General features: G+C 33.4%; 1 protein-coding gene and 1 long non-coding RNA gene across 15 annotated transcripts in view; one reads left to right on the top strand and one right to left on the bottom strand.

Moving 5' to 3' along the window:
* LOC120527540 overlaps positions 1-22,932 on the bottom strand; it is a 43,442-nt gene that overhangs the window by 20,284 nt on the left and 226 nt on the right. The window contains exons 1-2 of one of the 3 annotated variants that reach the window (XR_005633357.1): positions 22,634-22,923; positions 21,826-22,058 (exon numbers count right to left, since the gene is read on the bottom strand). The exons of 1 other annotated variant lie outside the window; for it this stretch is intronic. This is a non-coding gene — a long non-coding RNA (uncharacterized LOC120527540). Of the gene's footprint in view, positions 1-21,825; positions 22,214-22,633; positions 22,924-22,932 lie in introns of those variants that run through there. One more of the 3 variants, XR_005633356.1, reaches the window with a different exon arrangement.
* Positions 20,478-22,932, top strand: part of tenm3 (teneurin transmembrane protein 3) — an 842,281-nt gene continuing 839,826 nt past the window's right edge. For all 12 annotated transcript variants that reach the window (XM_039751049.1, XM_039751058.1, XM_039751057.1 and 9 more), the window contains exon 1: positions 20,478-21,166. The gene's annotated coding sequence lies outside the window, so the exon portion shown is untranslated. The remainder of the gene's footprint in view (positions 21,167-22,932) is intronic.

The following is a 22,932-nucleotide window of genomic DNA, read 5'->3' as shown; positions in this document are numbered from 1 at the left end:
ACAGTAGGTGGCCACCATTCTGTGTCATTGACTAAAACATCATATAAAAAGCACACTGCACTAAAATTATACCCAAGGTTAAATATCATGAGCCACCTCCTTACCAAGCACATACAGTACATTTTAGAGCAGAACTGTATGACCAGTCCAATCAGACCATTAGGTTATGCCATTAAAAAGATCATGTGATGATAATAGTATTGTGCTCTGAACATCATTTTTTAATATCACATTTTAGATTTCTTAACCTGCAATAATGTAGGAAATTTAAATATTAATTTCCTTTGCATTTTATAAGTATATTACTGATACAAGTCAAATTCTCCATGTCACTACTGTACTGTACGGTAATGACATTTTCTTTGAATATATTGTTTGCAAATATTCATTCATGAATTTGCTTATTTTGAAAAGGCCTGTCAGAATATGAAGAAAAATCTGTAGGGCAGTCAAAGCAGAACCTTACAATGCAGGATTAATAAAAAAAAAATCAAAGACTTAGCATTCTTGTGATATTAAAATGCAGTGTAGCATACATGCTCGGCATGCTCCATGCTAGGAAAAAAAAAGTCAGATAAAAGTTTTTGAACTTTGAATATCACACCAGGAGGGCTAGAAATAACACTGTCCCAATTTTCACTTTGAAAAAAATTAACCCTTTAAAAAGATCATATCCATCTTAATGTTTACATGTGAAGGATGGAAAGACATTTATCCAAGATGGTGAATTCCACTAGCTGTTGGTGAACTACAACATTCTTATTATTCATATGTACCAGATACTGTAGATTGGTGTCAGTGGGTGATGGTAAAGTGATTAAAGTTCAGAGAGCTGTCACTGATCAAGCACACATCACTTCATTTGCGAATTTTTGTCTTCAAAGGTTTTTTTTTGTATTACAGTACAGATGTGTTGAGCAGTCGAATTTTATAAAACTCAAACTTGTATGTAATAGCTTCCCCTCTGTGAATCTTACAAAAAATGAATAATAATGCTAATAATAATAAAAAAATCTCATTCATACAGTTGAAGTTGGAGTTTCTGTGGAAGACAGGGTTGAATTACATTTCTCTCTATGCCCTTGAATGAATGGCATAGTTTGGGAAAAATTATTGGGCAATTGCATGCCTTTTATGCAGATAATGCTATTTGATGAAAGCAATGTTTTGATCTGCTGAGGATAATACAGATCTAGGGCTGGATTCATTGGTGAGAGTAAAGCTGTCTTCTGTGATAACTTCATCTCAGCATGAGGTCAGACGCAGGGGAAAATCAGGATGGGGATTAAAAAAATGACACAGTCAGTGCAGTGCTCAGTTTCCTGCTGTGCTCTGCGCTGCAGACTATAGCTTATGTTTCTGATCTGTTATGGTATTGTCTGACTTTCTCTCTCCCAGAGCAAAAAAGGAGTTGCTTATAACTCCTTTTTCTAGTGGGATTAGTTTTCTGCAGCTTTTGTAATTAATGAAAGTGTGTTTTTCCCCCTTCCCAATCCAATAAAAGAATGCATTTAAAGGCCATCAGCAGATGTTTCATAGATTTTTCTTTTCACCCTAGTACAGTAAATTGCAGCCTGTTTTTAACATATTCTTCAAGCCAGAGCAGAGTGGGGGGCAGCTAATCAGAGAGGGAGAATCCTAATCTTTGAAGTTGTAAAATTATACTTGCACCATGTAGCATTTAAATCATCTTACTTTTTTTTGGCATTTTGTTATTGACTGCTTGTGTAGGCATTGCTTATTTTTAAAAGGTTTTAAAAAAAATGATTAGCAAACTATTCACAACACTGCTTGATTTTCATCTCCTGTGAGCCAATCTTTCATTCTGATTTAATGCTAAAGGTCAAATTAGTAAAGAGGATGATTAATAGAAATAATTAATAAATAATTTAAATAATATTTATATTGAGACATTGCACATAGAGGAAATATTTTAATATTGTTTGTTTCAAGCAAAAATTTAAATTACAGCATAATAAATCATTTAGTTATAAACCTAAGTTTATATACCTACATTTTTTTAACATTGGTGAAAGCAATTCAAAAAATGAAAAAAGGTTGTAACAGAAAAAATGAAAGATGAAAAAATGAAAAAAACATTTGATTCTTTCAAAGCAAACTAAGAGAGACAACAGTGACAACTGGGCAGCCAGCAAGCATGATGTGTACTGCTGTGAGACATGAACAAAAGGATTAGCTGTTGGTTTTGTCCCCAAGCCCTTATGGAGGCTCACTCTTTAATGAGAGTAATAGTCTCAAACCTTTCTTTATGAGAAAGACTCAAATAAATCCCCTTCTACAACACTGCAAGGCTAAACTGTGTTCAAAGTAATGCATCACTCATTTTGGTTCAGGTTGAATGCCTATGGATTTGCAACTTTCAGCTGAGGAGTTGGATTTTCTGTTCAGAAAGAGGTGCATGCTGTCTGTAAGATTGGTTGGGTGGGACAGGGGGGTGTGTTGGATGTGGCAAGCTACTGAAGGTGGGGGAAGCAATAACCCTGGAGGATAGGAGGAAAACTGGTGACAAGATGCTAGTAAAATGTAAATAAATAAATAACCATAACAGTTTCACAATTTACATAATTTCAAGGAAATGTGGTTGTTAAAATAATAATGTGGTAGTGTCTTTATATTGTTGTAGTACAAATAATATATTGTATATATATTGTATATACTCTACATGAATCAGTCTGATTAATGGAAAACAAAACAGAATAATGACAAAAATAAATTTTAATTGTTTTTATTTCATACATTTATTCAGTCATGACCACATGAACAACAGCTTTCCAGATCCTGGGACATTTTATGATGGTTTTGATGAGCAAGATGTACACAATGTACACAATATGCACATATAGTATTTAGAGAAAAAAATATTTTTTCTATGTTATCATGTTAAAATAACATTTTTTCTGTTTCCATTCGGAAATAAAACCAAAAATTGTATGATATACAAAACAACTCCAACCAAACAATGAATAGTTATTTTTTGCTTTTACTTTTTATCTATCTCTGTGAAATTACAGCTTTCAGGTATCAGTACATTAAGTGTTTTCTTCATATTATACTTAGGTTACAATTTAATCAATTTAACTATCCATGTTTAACCATATTATCCATGCCATCTGTCCACCCATTTTCATAATCTCTTTTGAAAACTGAAACACATGTTAATCTAGTGAATTTAGAGTAACGTATTGAACTTGCAACACTTCAAAGAAGTGTACAAACAAACTGGACTGTCCCAATGAAACTCGAGCAACACGACAAAATCATGTAGACTGCAAACATAAAGCACTCCTATCTAAAATTCCATGAGGATCTCAAGTACTATGAGACTGCAATGCTATCATCTACACTACCATGCAATTCTAAAATTAACCAATTGGTTGAAGCCATTTGATGACAAGAGCTATTTTGTGAAAAAACATCCATACATCCATTATTCAACCTGCTATATCCTAACTACAGGGTCACGGGGTCTGCTGGAGCCAATCCCAGTCAACACAGGGCGCAAGGCAAGAAACAAACCCCGGGCAGGGCGCCATCCCAACGCAAGGCACACACACATTGTGTAAAAACAATAGTAATGTTTATATGTGTTTCCAATAGTAACATTTTCAACTACATGGTCAAGGAAAGTTATGGCCTCTCCCAGCAGTGCAAGGTTTAGTTTAACTCTGAGGTCAGAGAGGGCCATATTCATGTACACAATCACCCTTGCTCACAGCCTAAAATGTACATGTTAGGGATGGAGGACATAATTAGGGTAACTTGAAAAATCCTACTCATACAAGGCAGAATTTCTGATAGACAGTGAACAGCCTGAAAATTGGTACTGTGCCTGTGCTAACTACTGTGATGCTATGTCTCTTGTTAACACCATAACATAAAATTCTCCAAGCTGCTTAAACTAGTGCAGCAGTATTGGCCATCCACACTTGCACTCAAAAGATACATGCGTTGGAAAGAGTTGGAAAACAATGGCAAATATTTACTGTACCAACATAAAACATTTGAAGATAAAAGCTATATATACATTACAGTGTACTGTATAGATAAAAATATAGTTAGCTGTGTATACGGATGTTAAACTGTCACACAAAATACACCATGCAGTCATTTGTGTTCTAAAGCTTTTAAAAATTAGCGCATAGAGATGAAGAAAATAAGGTATACTAAGCTGCTAAATTAAAGGTAGAGATGAAAACGCTATTTTATACATATTATAAAGAAAAATAACCTCTTGCGGCTCAAAGTCTTTAGAAATATGTAGAGAATACTACCTGACTGATCAGCCCCACACTGAGCTTATTACATTTTTTCTGCTGATGCAAGCTATAAAGGAAGATTTTTGCATTTGTAACCTTTTTTTATTTTTCCATTATCGAAATATTTCTAGATATTTATTTTTTCTTGGGTTGAACTTGGGCTCTTTGCCAAAGATGAACTCTAACACCTTACAGTTTTGGCATTGTATATTATTTTTATCACATTTATTATTCATTCATTCTTTAGGAAATAAAGCAGGTATGCTTAATAATGTTATTTTAAGCACAAAGTCTGATACCTGTCTTGTTATCGAAAGTCAGAATATAAATACAGACATCACATCTTAGTAGACGAAATAGATTGAGAGTGTTATATAATATAAGAACTCTTTTAATAAGGCCCTTTCCAATTACCACCCCACAGAGAACATACAGGTATATCCAATAGTATGGTTTTATAACAAGAAAATAATTTTGAACTGTTTGGCACAAGTATTTCTTTAATGTACTCTAGATTGCATAATATTCTAGATTGAGCAGTGAGCTGCAAGGTGTTTTCTATTCATAAATCACAATATGTCACTCCAAACACATGATGCATTTATTTAAAATTACATAACATTCTCAAACCCACTTAACCCAATTCAGGGTCCTTTGGAGCCAAAGCAGATAGTAAAAGTACTGGGCTAAAAGCAGGAAACAGCCCTGAATAAGATCTCAGTCCATTGGACACCCCAGTCACTCACACACACCCACCCACAATCACACACACACCAACCCACACAAGGCCAATTTGAAGTAATCACTTAATCTGACATGCATGTCTTGCGAATATGTGAGAAACGAGAGAATCAAAGCCAAAGAAAGAAGAAGCAAATGACAATGGGACAAAAACTGGGCACTGAATTTGAACCCAAGATGCCGGATCCATGAAGCATGAGAACTAATCACTGCACCACCAGCACATTATACATTAGTAAATTTAAATTCATAAAAAAGAGATGAAAATTCTATGACTGGGTTCTAAAACAACCACCTGAACTTTACACCTAGTTGTAGTTATACTGATGAAAAAATTACTTGCAAGGCCATACTTAATATAATTAATACATGTTTATTGATCAGAACTGCCCTGATTTAATTGTAGAGGGCACTGTTAGAATTTTATTAAATAAATCATCTCCAGATTTCAATTTTGTAAAATGTTCTAGAAGGATTTCATATTTACTCTGTGTTTTAATAGTCTTGCAAAAATTATCTCCACAAGCATAGCCTTATCTTTGAAAATATAAACCTTTTTTTCAGAATTTTATGAAGTGCTTTGGCCTTGGTCACAGATAAACAAGTTTTTTTTATGTAGTAAATACTTGTCTAGCAATCGTGACTGCAAGTAATGCAACAATCCTATTTTAGACTAGTTTTGTCATTGACTGTATGTCATCCTTTATCATGCTAAGACCTACTTTAACTTAGGGAATATTCTATTGAATATATCTTATAAACAACTACACTCCAAATTTTACTTTTCAGCTACACTTTTCTAGCATATATAAACTAGAAATTTTGTTAAAAGAAACATACCCAACTTTCTACATCTCGCATTCATTTATATACCGGAAGTTACACTGGTTTATGTTAATAAAGACTCAGACTACATTTCAACAATTTATATAAATATTTCAAACAATTTACCCTCCAAAGATCTTAGGGAATTTTGGGAAACAGACCTTTCAATCAGCATTTCAGTACAGGAGTGGAACTCAGCCATACACAGAATACAATCTAGTTATATATGTGCCAAGCATTCCATAATTAAACTAAAAATCTTTCATTCAGACTCAATTATCCTATTAAACATGTACCCAAATGTACCCAGGGCAAGATCCAGCATCACTAGGCTATGTGTTTTGAGAATACACTAAATTACTAAATTTTAGACAATATTTTTAGATAGCATACTTCTCAGCTACACTCGGTGTCACAGTCACTCCTAAAGCATTAACACCAGTATTTGGTGTACTCCTGGATGGGGTAAAATTTCATAGGGATAAATCATTTGTAAAATCCTATACCACATTACTAGCATGCAGACTTATCCTGCTTAACTGGAAGAATCCCAATTCACCTTCTATAACTCAGTGAGTAGGAGACATTCTTTTTCTCAAATTAGAAAAATTCAAATGCTCTCTTAGAAGATATGTGCAAAACTTGTTTTAAAACATGGCAAGAATTCAGTAAAATAATTTTAGAATATGCATGCTGAGCCTGTGATTAACTCTCTTATTTTGATAATGTTTTTATTATATTTAGAAAAGTTAGTCAAGGTGTTTTTTAGCTCATGTCTCTCCTCTTTTTCTTGATCTCATGGGTGAAGACTGAATATTGTTTTGCTTTTTTCTTTTTGCATTGATTTTGAACATGTATATAAAAAAACAGGGTATAGAAAAGTTAATTCATTCTTTTGTAAAACAGAAAAATGACTACCATAATGCCTTGGGAGCAAAATAGTGCAGCAAAAATCTAAACCAAAACTACGTACAGGTATAACCGCCTACCTCTAATTATCAGATCTTTATATTTACCTCTAGTTACATTTAGAACTGATTGAGAAATCCTTTTTTGATATACAGAACATTTGAAGACCTACTTAAAATAATAATATATTTTCAAAACCATGTTTATCCAGTTCAGGGACTTGTAGCTATATTGTGGTCTGTCCTGACAGTATTGGTTAAAAAACAAGAGCCACCCTTGAAAAGTGTGCTAGTCCATTGCAGGGTTTACTCATTTCCAGCATAAATAAAATGAATGTAGGATCCTTAAATTATTGGCCCGTCAGACTATGCATTGATATGACTACCAATATGGAATATATCATATTGCATCAGTCTAGCTATTTAACTCAAGGCTGAAGACGCATTATTTTAGCATGGTATACTCCTTTTGGGCATGCTGGTGCATTGCAATAATTGTAGCAGATATTATGATTGGCTGCTAAATATTCTAGCTGTTTTTCTGCTGGGTGTCCTTGGCTTTGTTGCCAGTTTGTTTAAGAAAGCCTTCTTGACCCTGATACAAAACCTTAGAGTGGATTTGGGACTTGAATATCACCAATGACAGACCTACATCAAAATCATAGATGATATCAATTTTCAGTATATATATACTTCTGCCAGACTTTATGAAGCTTAGTCGATAACTACATGTTTATTGTGGAGTTTTAGCTATGTAAATGTGTCAGCAGTGAATGTGCTACATAATATTGCATTTAATTGCTTGAAAATATTAGTTCAATTGTGTAATCATAATGCCATTTTACAAAGCAACAGCACCTGTTTCTGCCTTTTTCTTGGTAAAGTACTGATAATAATTGGTTACTTCTTTTACTACTTCTACTTTAAAAGCAGCTAGTGTATTAAATAATATTGCTATAGCTGTCAATATTGCAGCGGTTAATGCTACTTTCATTACTCACAGTAGACATTAATAAAGTAAAATGGAGGGAAGCACAAATATTTTTTGGACAAAAAAATATTGATCACGTTTTAATAATGCAATTTTTTGAATGTTATTAAAAAAATTACAGTTTTTCGAATGGGGTCTCATATATTTAAATTATGGTCTCACTGAACTTTTGACCTAATTTATAAAAAATTACAAGTAATATGAGCAAAATTAAACAAAGGATGAATGGTCAACCAAACTAAGTTTTTATGTTATAAATCTGCATGTGGTTTTCATTAATTAAAAATTCAGTACTCCACTACACTTGATGTGCTAGTTTTCCACTGCCCTAGTGAACAGTAGGTTGTAAATAGAAAGCCTAACGGCCGAACAAAACATAAATTAATCCTGTTAAATTAAATCAATCTGGAAGTAAGACACTATACAACTATTTGAAGTAATGAAATGAACATGATTTATTATTCATTATTTGACTTTTTAAATGAAAAGGTGTGGTGTAATGAAGTTTTGATTACAGTAAACCTTGACCTTTGAAAGTGTGTTTGTATTTTTTCAAATAAATGACCAAAATGACTTTAAAAAATAATATGATGTTTTTCATTATATTACATATTAAATAATAATAATCCCAATTTAAAAAAAAACCAATATAATTTAAATAATAATTTACTAGAATAACAAGTGAAATAATAATCATCATTTCTATTGCAACCTATATCCGTACATATTGAACAACCAACCAGGTATTATGCATGATTTTGTTTTTATTTAGATAGAACTTTAGCATGTATACAAACTGTACATTGTTTTTTCAGATTTCTTTGCATTAAAAAAATTCAGTGATTTTTAGAAGTGGACCAAAAACTATGCTGATGACAATATATATCTGCATATTTCTCAAGAAAAGTTCTTCAACCCATTACTTTTTTAAAAACAGAATGAGTCCAAGCAGATGGATATGATTTATAATTAAATGTTTTTAAAATGAATATAAGAACTTACTCATAATCAATTATGCTAATGGTAATTGCACAGCCTTGATTTCCAAATGGCTCTGAACCACTATGAGTAATTTCTCAAATCAAAGCTGATATAAACTTATACTTACTGTAGTAAAAGCAGCAGAATATAAAAACATACATGTACACCCGATATGTAATACCAAAATTTATTTTAATTACAAGTGCTGTCTTGAGTTAGACATTATTTGTTTTCTGTTTATGTTAAATGATAACCCATATACATCTTATCTATGAACAGAAAAAAAAACAAACACATGGTAATCAACTGAAGGCTAGGAGGCACATTTATGCCATCAGTTAAATGCAAGTTTTTCAGGTCTTCAAACTGGAATATAATTTACTGTGGAAATTTAACTTTGCATATCAACTGTAATGTCTGTTATTATAATTAATTTCTTTACAAAGTTTTACAAGAGACACGTACAAAGTAATTTAAAATATCAGAGAGATTTGTAATTGCTGGAAAACTCAGTCACATAAAACAGTGGCAGCTGCACAGTGAATGGACAGAGTTATACAGCAACAAGAGCTGACGAGATTGATGATTTACTTATAACTCAATTTTTATGAAGGTAAAAGTATTAAACACTCTGTTACTGAGACAAGATATGTGACTTCCCAAAGGACTCATGAGGCAGAAAAGTGTATCTCTAGTCTTAATTAAATAAAATGCTAACACATTATCACAGAATTGACTAGAAATATTAATAATTATCTCCAATGAAATATTACCTGATTTTTAATAAAAAATATAATCAACAAATTTGCTTTCTCAGTGCAAGATTTCTACAAAAATAAAACTGTTTTAATAATTAATCTGACTTTAGTATTGTATTGTGCACATTTAAAGCAGTTTCAGAGTCTTTCAGAAAACATCCAGGAGCTTTATACACAAAACAAAAGGCCTTACCATCACTGCAAGATCCAAATTCAAGCAGTTTAATTGCCAACCAGACTGGGCTCTCATTTTCGTAAGAAAACTCTATTTTGTTCTCTGCCTCTGACCTTGTTGGTTGTTTTGATTTGAATGTTTGAATTTGCCACACTGAGTGACCTTATTCATTCATTCATTCATTCATTCAATTTATAAACTGCTAAATCCAAATTCAGGTTAACAGGGATCTGGAGCCTGTTCCAACAGCAGTGGTGTCTCTTGAGTAAATTAGGCTTTAAACTGTACATACACATGTGTAGTAAGAGTAGTTCTGTAGCACTATCAGTCAGTCAGGTCAACTAGTTTAATTGGGGGTAGTTTTTTTTTATTCTAAAAAGAATTTTAAAAATGTGAAATGTAAACTAAAATTGTATTTATGCTATGCATGTTACTGCACATGTGTGCAATAGTGGCTCAAAATATATGTACATATAAATGCTACATTTATATGAAAGTAATTCAGGTTCTTGTAAAATAAATGTGAATACCAGGGGTATATTGATACTTAGCACCCTCTAGTGATGGACTAATGAATCATCCTTGCATGTAACATTCTTTTATAAAAGCTGCATGGCATTCTCAGACCTGACAAATGGACAGTTTCAAAGAATTAAAATAGAGTTTCTGATGTTGTCTTTATATTTACATTCTTCTTTTTCTTCTTATCATTATCAACATTATCATTCATGGTAGCAGTAGTTGCAGCAGCTTTTGTTTGTTAAATGCTAAATACAACAAAATATTTTTAAAATGCATTTCAAAAAATCTAAAGAACCAAATTAACAATTTTTATTTCATTGATAGACCACTTGTACAGAAAATGTATACAGGGCTTCAGGATGGCCTTTTTGGAATGTCTTCCTGTTTTTCTGAAATGCAGCTCTGCTTTGTTTGGATATTGTGCTCAGTCATGCTTAAACAGACACAAGCAGATGCAAGGGCCACACATGTTATTCCATTGTCAGAGAAAAGTGAACTTTTCTTTATCCACTACTAGCTTGCATTATGGTGGTCTTGCTAAACATCAACAAAACCAGCACAATTCTAAGTAGGGAATGTTTCAAGAATATCAGACATCAGCCAAACATTCTTATATGCTGTCTAAATGTGCTGAAAGGTCACAAGAACTCTGATCTCTTCAGCAGTGGAGGCTGTGGAAGACTGTTCGATAATGACTGTCATTCTCAGGCCACTTTCAAGGACCTACTTATCTCTATCAGTGATATGTCCGAGCATAACTACATGGATGAAATCCTATCTGCACGTATGATATCTGGCATAGTTGCATGATGCATTGTTGGTGCAGCCAGATTTTTTAATAGTCAAACAGACAGGCTAACTAGATAAGCTGGATAGGTAACAAATGAACTGCTCTTTAATAAGAAAATGCAGAACATTTTGTGTTTCCTTTCAATCTGTCAAGGCATGGAGAAATTAATTGACAAAATTGTTAAAAAATATTTTTTTAAATTGAAATTGTGTATATAGACAGGTAAGAGTTTCTTTTTTTATTTGGAAGCATTTTATATGCTTCATTCAAAATTAACCAGCATTGCCTGCAGATTATTTTGTGGTTAGTTTGAAATTCCATGCTTTCTACTGCACTTGAAGCACTGCACTGGAACCTTCAAAGATGCCATTCATGGAGAAAAATTTTGGGAATAATGATGAGTTTTTTTGTGTAAAATCACATTATGCTGTAAAAACTTTGTGAATTTTTGTCCATATTGTAAACTGCAGCAAAAGATTATAACTGGAGAAACTTTGTATTATGATAAACCTTATGACAAATAATAGTTGCACATAGGCTTTTCATGAAATATTGTCTGGGATATCAGAATACCCAGGTCTGCATGTCCATATCTATAAAAATATAATCACATATTATCATGTCATAGTGACCTTGGGGCACATCACCTGCTGCAAAGGACAGGATTGCTTTGACGATACATTTATCAGGCATATGAAAAACTGAGTTTATCTGATATGGAATAAATTCTTGGTCTTCATAAAACAAAGTGTTCAAACTGACTTATTACGGTACATGTTGGCCAAACTGGTGTGGCAGGTGGATGATGCTTATAACAACGGTTGTAGGAAGGTGTTGGGAATACTGGAAAAAATCTGGGTGGTACTGGAGGGAAAACACTATAAAAGAACAGGTAAACCAAGTGCCAGACACCAATAGTACCAAATTCTGTGTTTTCTACCAAATATAGAAATATGCTATCCTCTGTAGATCACCATGTATTGTTTCGGATTATGAGTCAATTACTTATAGAGGTGGGAATGCATTTTCATTCACTTTGTGTATTACACCATCTGTTATTGATTTCTCACTATTGCCCACCTGTTGTCAGGCTTAAGCATTCTGTACTGGAACTGGATTATCTTTATTGATAAATTTCAGTTTATCTAGAAAGTGGTGACCACTAGATTTAAATATGGACACAATGTGGACAACATTGTAATCTACACAACATTCCAAACAGAAAACATCACAATGTGGGGCCCGCATTTCTTGTGTTATCTTATTTTCTATGCTGTAACGTAGGGCAAATCCTATGAACCATTGTCCATCCTCTTTAGGCCAATCTACCAGATGCTGTTTTTTATGCCCAAACAACTATAATACCCATGTTTTCAGAATGCCTGCATGATTTGATACCCTATTATTGTGTTCAGTACTTAGAGCCTACTGTATGTAAGAAAGTCTAGGATGTGTCACACCCATTATGAAAAATTGCTTTACTTGAGAAAGAAGTTGCACAACATGCCATGGAACACCATTTAGCACCACCATGGCACACAACTAGTTGTACTGCTACTGTAATTATGAGCATTTTAGATTATCCTAATGACCCCCACATGCCCTCATTCTGGTCCAATATATCATTTATCATATATCATATCATTCGTCTTGCTTAGTTTTTCAAGAATTTTTTATACAAACTGAATCACTTCTTCTGGGGATAAATATTGTATGTACATACACTATATACTGTATACAGAGTACAATGTTGCCAGGAAAATAGAATAGCCAAAATATGAACAGGGCCCAGAAAAATCACACCTGAGAGAAGAAAAAGGTACCTTAGCAAAGTTACTTGATATATCAGTGTGGAAATGAGGCCATTGCTGGAGGGAACCAGTGAAGGAGACAGAGGTTTACAACTAGGAGAGAACAATTAGTACCTCTTCAGGAGAGAGTAGTGATGCATTGATCAGATATGCAATAAAAAATTTCACTATACTCTCTACTTGTTATTATAAATATAAACTTGAATAGAATTTTAATGTACACAATGAGAGAATCACCATATAACACAAGAATCCTACGCTCCCAAACTCTTTTAAATCTCTCTCTAAACATTGTATTTTATTAATTTCTGATTATTTTAATGGTGTAATATTAAATATTCTGTAGTTCCATTTCCTATGTCTATATTAAATAACGGAGGTTTAAATTGCAATAGGAAACAGTATCAATTATTTTTACATCATTATTAGCAATACTAGCTCTATTATCTTCTGTTATTAATTTATTAGTATGAAAATATTATGCAGTTTTTACTGCTGTTACTATGCTGTTTCAATTTAATAACAATTTTACAAGCAAATACTCAATATTAAAAATGATTGTTTTTGCTATTTTGATACATTTAAACATTTATAATTGTATTTTTATCAGACTAGATCCCCACTCTTTAAAGAGGCTGGAACTTTGGTACAATAGTAGTTCATACATAGGCTGTTATTTTTACTTACGCTTTCATTTTGTAATATTGTGTAAACTTTCTTTGTTGTTACATGCTTCAATATAATTTAAGAAAAAGAAAAAGTCAGATTATTGTTTTCATAAATCTAAGAAGGGTGCCAGTGGCCAAAACAAGAATATTAAGCTCATGATCACACACACTGCTATTATTACTGAGTATTATTACTGATATTTACAGGTATTATAAATATTTATAGCCTGTGTTAAAATCATCTGATTCATTCTTGAAATAGGCATTTTCTTTTAATTAATATACACAAAGTGTAATGCTAGTTCTCTTGTACACAAAATAATTCCTCGCTATTAAAGACACTGCATCAAATTAACTCTTTAAATAAAGACACATTCCCTTTTCCCTATTCTTTTGCACTCAATTGCCTGTTTTAAAAAATACTTTCTTTAGTAGACAGAAGATTAATCATACATATTGCATGAAAGAAGACAGCAAAAATGGAATGAACATAAATTTTTGCTTCTAACATAAAAATATTGGTAAAATTGCTTACTGTATCTCTATTTATGACACAAAGAAGTATAAGATTTCTCAACCCTTTATTTATAGGCATTTTTAGATAGTAATACAGTATATGTATTGTATTACTATTTGTAAAAAATTGTGTTTTATACTAGATATGAGTTTATTTTATAGTTTTCTGTGAACAGGTTATTGGTTTCTACATATGAATATCCCATTACTATCTAGTTCCTCCTACCTGAGTAAAATAGCCTGCACCCTTATTTTTAGTAATAAAATATAAAACTTAATAGTATTTATTGGTCTCCTGCTCTATTGTATAATGCCATTTTTCAGATAGATCCAACCAATAGTGCTGAAATGGGCACTTTTGATATAAAATTTGTTTCCTTATGGTGGATGGTACCATAAACAGGCTATATTATTAATTTTCATATGTAGTATATGCCAATAAAAAAAGTTACAAATATATGGTGATGAATGAGAAGAGCTGTAAAGAACATTCATTGGAACAAAATGACATTCTCAAAACCACTTAATCCAAGCTTTTCATCATAAATGCATATTTTTTAAAACATTAATATATTGTACTGTTATCATCAACAGAAGCATTAATAATGGTAGGATTTAATAATATAATTAAAATAACAGGAACAACAAATAAGATCATAATGATATTATAACTATTAAATAAATAACATACAACCTAATGTCATGCTTATTCACCTTGAGAACTTGTAATCATAACTTGTAATTTTGATATTTTGTGTGGTGGGCTGGCGTCCTGCCCGGGGTTTGTTTCCTGCCTTGTGCCCTTTGTTGGCTGGGATTGGCTCCAGCAGACCCCCGTGACCCTGTAGTTAGGATATAGCAGGTTGGATAAGGATGGATTATTATATTTCTATGTCAGCCTATGAATGCATATAATGCAAAAGGAACAAGTAATAAATATCTCTCATTTGTATTCTTAGATGAAAAACTTGCAAAATTGGTTTGAGATTTTTTTTATTCATTTAGAACTGAAAGCATTATTTATTTTAGAAATATATCATCTGGCTTTGAGTGTTCGCATGTAATAACTATAGATTACTTAAGTTGTGATTTATTTCAATTAAAACGTGCTCTTCCTGAATAGAATTCTAATTCTACTTTTATTTTTTGAGGAAGTTTTACATTAAGGTATTATAATTCTGCAGTAAAGCTCAGTGGTTGTAAGGAATAAAAATAAATTGGATAATTCACTCATCCATTTTTCTCAGTGACTGTCTTTACCTTTTACCAACCAGCAGAAGGATGATGTGAATGATATAAAAAGCACTAACTGTCAATCTAGATTTGCCACAAAATGCAGTTTGCATGGAGTTTGATTCCTTTCCCTGTTTCTGTGTGGGTTTATTCCCTGATCCACCCACATTCCATAAGAAAAGAATGTTAAGTTGATTGCTGACTGTAAACTATCATGTTGTGAGTATGGAACTGAAGTCCCTTTCAGGGGTGGCTCCAGCCTTGCCCAAGATTCTGCTAAAAAAAAACAAATTGTAAACTGCACCTGATTTTGTAAAAGCTCAGGGGCCTACTCTTTGAGACACCAGATAGAAAACTAGAATGTTACCGGTTCATTCTCCGTCTGTAACTCCCATTGTGTCACCGAACATATCACTTAACCTGCTGTTGCCCTATTTACATAAGTATGAATGTCTAGAAAAACTGAACACAAGTAAACATATTTGGAAACTTGTTGAATATATGAATTGAATATTGCTTGATATTTGTTTATTGTCCTTCTTACTCAACGAATATTATTATTTCAATGGGGAATACAAGATCTATTGTTCTACAGAATGTATTAAAATCATTTGCCATTTAAGCCTTTGGATGACACTACTTTAAAATAGGAGTGTGAGCCATCTTTTGCTGAGATCTTTACTTTTAAGAATAAGTTAACTATTGATATCATATTATTTGATTCTGCTTCCTTTATTCTCAAAATAACACAAAAAAATGATTATATGAGAAATTAAAATCTGTTTTTTTTTAACAAAGATGCCATACTTAATGGTCTTGGTAACTCTCACCCCACCCTCTTTTATTGCCTTAGGTGTGGGAATGATCTTTTTTTTTTTTTTAGAGAGGCTGGATCCAAAAATAGATGAATTTCTCTCATCTTTTGATTACTGTAGGCATGCCTTATTGTTTATGTTATCCAAAGATTTATTATTCTGAAATGAATAACATGTTCATAAAAACATTAGTTAAAACTTTCAAGTACATGTCATTGAAATAAACAATGAATTTCAATGGAAGTAAACTAAACTGAGATTTCAAAATGTCACAAAGACACAATATTTTTTAAGTGTTTAAAAACATAAAACTTTAAGTCACTGCAAAGTTTGGATAATTTGTACAAGCTTTCTTGTTTTCTAAATTACTTCTTTTGATTCATGAGATACCTAATTCTGTTACCAAGTAACAAAATTTCCAAAGCAATCCATCTTTAAATTTGACCCGTAGTTACTGTTAAGCTAATAACAGCTATGTTGTGGTATTTCGTATTAACTTCTACTTATGTTGTTGATCATCTGCAAAATGAAAGCATTCACTTTCCGTTCAGAAATGCATTTGCAAGATTAGTTTTCTTCACCTCCCACATCTTAAGTACTAATTAGCTTCACTGATATTACTTGAATGCTAACATTTATAAGTTGATACTTTTCTACATTCACCTGATTTTAATTTGCTAATTAGTTTTCTTTTTAGGTTTAAATTTATTTTCTTTTTCTTAGCTTTAAAACCTTTTAACACTGAGTGTTGAATCTTTCCTTGAGAAGAATTTGCTCTTTCATCATTGTATAAACCTTATGCTGATAACTGTTTCCTATGTATTGTTCAAATAGTTCTTATATGTGGCAGGATGGATATTTCTCTACTTTGACCATAATTTCCCATAACTGTTCAGTCAAATGACAATATCATATCTTTACTTGATAACTAAAAGAAATGTAAATGTAATTCACCCAACACTTGTATTAACAAACTTTAAAAAAACAGATACATATAAATATGAATGCAATTGCCCTACAGATGTTTTTCAAAAAATATGAATGTACCATTCTTAAACTTGCACTATACATAGGTAAAACAGTGTTAGTCCAAAGAATAAATTGCTGTATTTTTGCAAAATTGAAAAGACCCTTTATTTCTGTATGTAAATGTCTCAATAATATAATTCATGGACTGATGAAACAAAACCTTGCACTTAGGCTTCAAGTACATTTTAGAAACAATGAGAAAAGTTTTACTTAAAAGACTGTTTTTACAAAAAATTATACTTTTATTTTTTAACTTTCAAATGCCTTCTTGACACACTTAAGCACATAGTACATATTTTAATCATTAGTAAAGTATGGATGTAATAAGCCATAATTATTTGAAACACGACAGCATGACATAAATGATTCTTTGAGTTATTGTGCAGATCACTTTTGAAGACCATAGCTGACTTCCTAACTGTTTACTGAGGAGAAATGTGGTGGCCACTTCCTACAGTGAAACCTCCTGAAAGCTCAATGGTCTTTACCACTTGTAGTCAAGAAGGCAGACGATTTGTTTCAGCATGAAATGTCTTGGGGGAACAAATTCACTTGAAATATAGACATTACCACACGTAGTGAAGTTTAGACTCAGCATGCCCACAAAATACAATCTATTTCAAAGGAAACTGTGTTGAGTGCAGGCTTTCTAAGAATATTACAATAAAAATGTTCTGTCCTTTTTATGAATCCTTCACTAATGTAGAATGTGGCCTTTTTTGGTAGTATACTTGTTCTGCTCTTTAAAAGGCTTGATGTGATGGTGTCAAATTAATTTTTCAAAAGCATTTTATTTTTCTCCTCATTTGTCAGAAATTAAGTCTGAGTAAAGTTTTGTTTCTCCTACAACAAGTTAATAGGAGGCTGAAACACCAATTATCAGATATGCACTACATGTTGTTTCATGCTTTATGATGATAGTATGATTTCCACCAATACAAATTTAAGTGTCCTCTGTAAAGTAATCTCACTTCAAAACTATGTGTTTCAACTGATGTATAAAAAGTAGGATATTAATATGATATTACTTAACTAAAGCAACTGATTAATAGGGAAACCCTTTCTCCTGATGATTTTTCAGCTATCAATGCCTTCTTATAAAGTAAATATTTTAAACACATATTAATCTTTTAGGTCAAAATTACCCATTCAGTATATGAGTTTGCCTTATTTGTTCATGATCAGTGTTGCTAAACAATTCAACATGAATCACAGTCAGGCCACCTACTGTATTTTGTTAATTTAATAAGAAGTGATTTTAATGGCAAAAAGGAAAATGAATACCGTACCTGCCGTTGCTGAATAATTTTCATGTAATAAACTTATAAATAAATAACTTATACTTATATATAAACTTAACAAATAAATTCAAGAATGTTACCTTAGTAATGTCTGGCTCACCTTTGCTTTCATAAAACATGTCCACTGCAAGTGTCTACTGAAGATTATCCTGTTGTTCTGTGCCTGCCTGCATTCCATCATTAATTCTCCAATGGCTCTTTTGAGCTTGCAGCCAACCATATAACCAAAGAAAGTACACTTTTTTTCAATCACACTCACTCTTGGGAGAGTTTGGGTGGAAAAGGATTTATAGGTTATTACAGCCTTATCCCCGGTTGGTGTTGGTGAGGGGTGTGGGGGAAGAGACAAATGATTTTATGCTACCTGTTATGGTTAGGTTAAGGAATAGTAAGGCCTAAAAGCTTACAAAAGGAGTCAGAGTTAGTAAATGTATTCATTTCAAATTGCTATCGCTTAAGTTCTTTCATGGAAAAGTTTATCCTGCTTTTGTGCACGATGCATATTTCGGCAAGTAATAAAAGATCAAGGGATGCCTGCTTAAAGAGGCTTGGCTTGAGAGGCGCATTTGTTATTCACCTTCTTAGCTCTACATGTAGCTCAGGCTTGAGATTTGAACTGTAGGAAAAGGCACTACGAATAAGAGCACAAATGAAAAAGGTTAAGACAAAGAAGCTATCATTTCATTTCAACTATAGCTATAACTGCATTTTCATTTCTTTTTTCTTAAATCTGGATAGCTTCTTGCTAATGGTAGTGAAATAAACAGACACATTACATTCAGCTGGAGGAATCCATCTGCTTGAACAAAGTTACAAAGTAAATTAATAAAAAATATTTTCTTCAAGCACAGTATTGTCAATATGGGTGCATTTTCTAATTTCCACCTTGTTGGCTCTGTGGCGTCACAGACATGCAGGCTGCCTTTCTTGTGGTCAATAAATTGTTTAGATATGTATGTTTGTTATCACAATAAATAATGCATTCAAATATGTCTATGTTTCTAGAATTAAAGGTCTAGAAAAGAAGCCTTTTGAGCATTTTTAAAGTATAAATAGTGATATGATTTGATTGTTCTTATTTTCTCGGCCAAAAGGTAAAAGATAAAAAAAAATAAAAAAATTTAGTACTGGGGATCTATAATTAAACCACAGGTATGGAAACCCTTCCCTGTAACACAAGTATTCATCATTGTTTTTACTTTATTTAAAAAAAAGAAATGGTGAGCTGTTTGCTTATTATTCATTTATTACCATTACGACTGTAATGATGATTATGAAGGGGGCTGTTTGTGATTGTTTATAATCTTACTAATATTATTATAATTAGTACTATTGACTGACCCATCAGACCACTAAATAAATGAAAATAATATTTTCTCTCCGTGTTATATATACAGTATATTGATAGGTATTTGTAGTAAATACTATTATTCTTATGAATAATACTGTTTTAGTTATTACATACTATAATGCTTTCCATTAGCTTCCTTACCCACTTACCAATTCAGGATGGCAAAGAGATAACTTTCGTATTGATGAGGAAGGCACTGCAGTTGTGCCAGTGTGATACATTCATGCTATTATCAAAACTAGGTGAAATAAACAAGATGTGCCAGTGTTATCATTATTTATTCATTATTACGATTACCATTATTGCAGTTATAATTTTGCAAGCTAAAGAACTACAACTGATTAATTCATTAAGGACAGAAAGTAGTGTCAGTTTCCTTGCTCATAAATGCCCAATAGAGTTCTTTAATTGGTTAGTCGGTCAGACCTTGTGAAGCCCTGAAATGGTGGTAAAACCATCCGGTTAAGATTTTGAATGATTTTTTTAAAGTAAAATATACTTTAGGTAGTTGTCACACAACAGAAATCTTCTTGCATCGATTCCTATGTAACATCCGTACGAAAATACGCTACTCCCACAAGTGTTAACTCCCCATATGAGAGCTTAATAAAGCCCCAAGTTCATTAAGGTTTGTAATCAGAAGTATGCAGACACCCTCATCAGGGCAACAAGCAGTTAGAAGCCATTCATCAGCATGAAGTGTTAGTCATGGATGACCCCTAAATTATTACCAATAGCTGTAGATACACTGATTGGACACAACAGGGAGAACAGCGGCGCTTTACATCAGGCATCGCGAAAAGGGGGGAGTCTGTTTAAAGTCAGAGAAAGGCGCGATGCCTTCCCCGTGCGCTCCTGTGCCCGTAGCCCTCATAGACGTGACATTTCACAAATAAGATGTTGGCGCTCATCTCTCAGCACCAAGGTCGGCCAGCCGTCTACGAAAGCAGCAGCTCCACCGAGAAGATGTGCGTGTAACTCGATCTCCCCTTGTGTTTGTAGCCGGGCTCGCTTGGTAGGGTCCTACGCAATTTCACATGTGTGCTTGTCAGTTTCTGAATCCTCATCTGTGGAGTGTGTACATTCTTGTCTGTGCATTCACGTTACAACAGCTTCTGTTTTAATAACCTTTCTCTCTGCCGCCTGTGTCTGTGTATGTGCGTGAGTCTGCGTGCGTGCCTGCGCGCGCACGTGTGTGTGGTGTGTGTGTGTGTGTGTGTGTGTGCGCGCGCGCGTATGGAGGGGGGCGCGCTCCTGCATTCCACAAGAGCCCAGTCGTAAAGAAGAAAAGAGAGAGATAAAGAAAGAGTGTGAGAGAGAAAGACCAAAAGTGTGATTGCAAGGGACTTGTTTTGTCTATCGTCTTTTATTCGAGGAGCTGCTGCGCGCACCAAAGAAGTTAGGACATCTTTGGGTGAAGTTTTGTTACGCTTCAAGACAATGGGATGCTAAATGAGATTAAGCCGCGTAGCAGGTAAGGGCCAAAAAAGTTCTTTGTACACTTGTACAAACATATGCATTCTAATTTATATCAGTTAGACATCAGTTGCGCACGCAAATATAAATTCGACAAAAAAATCTTTGTTGATAGGTGAAGAGTTTTGTAATCACTGGTTATCAATAGCGGAGTGCAACTAGGTTGTACCGCATCGTTGCCCGGCGCTGTCTCTCATTCTGATAAACTGCATCCACAGACCAAATAACAAATTGTCGTTGGAAAATAATAGTAAATAGACACGCTTCACGCCATTGGTGCTACTGGGAAGTGATGTATGCTAAATGTTTATACGGAGTTGTGTCAATTTGACGCTGTGAAAAATGTTCCTGATGGTTCACTTTTCTTCGACAATGCAGCTTTACCTTACCTACTCTAATGTTTTTGAAAGTGCAGTTGGATTACAGTTGTCTGTCCTCGCTTGTTGTGCTTTAGTGTATATACGAAATGTCAGTAATAAAGAAGTGGTGTGTCAAGTTTTCTAGTGCGATTCATGCCTTATTCTAAGCAACATGTAATGCACTTGAAGTCATTATCTCTGCTGAAATAACATTACACCTACATGCACATGTCTTTGGACTTAAAAAATAATAATAGCATGGTGAACGCTTAGTTGAATTATACTAAACATGACTTACATTTAACTTTTTAAATTGGTTATGCCTTGAAGCTCCTTGGTCCGTTGTAAGAAAGGCAGGGAAATCAGCAGGTGGCTGTTGTGTGGATTTTGTTACAATGCATCTTTCATCTTAAATGTAGAGCATCCTTTAGACCTTCCACCGTATTCTCACTTGGCGAATAATCAAAGCCTCAGACCCACAGTAGCTGCGTGCGTCCAGTACATGTGTTTTGTGTCTGCGAGTGCTGGGGTCTGTTGACAATGCACAGATGGTCAGGCAAGTTCACACTGTACGTAGCTGATGCACATTTCTGTTGTACAACTAACAATACGTATCAGAGTTTGAAAGTTAAAAGTGCGAATTTTAAAACACTTTGTAAAAATGTTGCACTACTGCTGTATATTTATAATTAAAAAGAACGTAATTGTTAGGAGTAGTAGTTGTGATTTTTTTTTTTTAACGTGGTAACACCTTGCAACTTATCTCGGTAAATTAACGCATTTATGTTCCATACAATTGGGATTAATTTGACAGCGGTTGGACAGGAGTTTCATGTAAATATGAAGGCCATATTTAAAGAACTATACTTTTACAGAATTCGGGAATTAATAAAGTAGCTGCCAAATGAACGTCAAATTACACTGGAATACATCATTTTATAAAAATGCGTATTGTAATTGCCGTTTGTGCCAAATTACAAAATGTTATTTTTGCTACTCTGTAAGAAAGCCTGTTCTTGGGGGAGTCAATCCTGCTGATAATAGGCTGCTCAATCCAAAACACCCTTCCCGAGGAACATGTCCTTCACTCTTGTAACGCTGCTTACCAGTAGTCCGTTCGTGGCGAGGGAATTTTTAAAGTGTTATTTTATTAAGTCCGTTTCTTTCCTTCAAATATTTGTAGCCATCTCGCTTTCGGCACACAAGAATGCTTGGATATAACGTGATTAAAGCCAGTGTGCGTTTTGTAAATGTATCATATTCAGCTGCATATCACGGTTGGCTGCTTCCTTCTACACATCATTTACTGATCTCGCAGGGATTCCGCTTTTGTTTTCTTACCGCTTGATCCGCTCAGCAAACATACAGCTAACACGGAATAAATCAACTCTGAAACACAGGTGAG

This window comes from Polypterus senegalus, chromosome 4, assembly GCF_016835505.1.
Source record: "Polypterus senegalus isolate Bchr_013 chromosome 4, ASM1683550v1, whole genome shotgun sequence".
In the NCBI taxonomy this organism is placed as follows: Eukaryota; Metazoa; Chordata; class Cladistia; order Polypteriformes; family Polypteridae; genus Polypterus; species Polypterus senegalus.
Note: the sequence above shows the minus strand (reverse complement) of the source record. Positions and strands in the feature narration are given on the sequence as shown.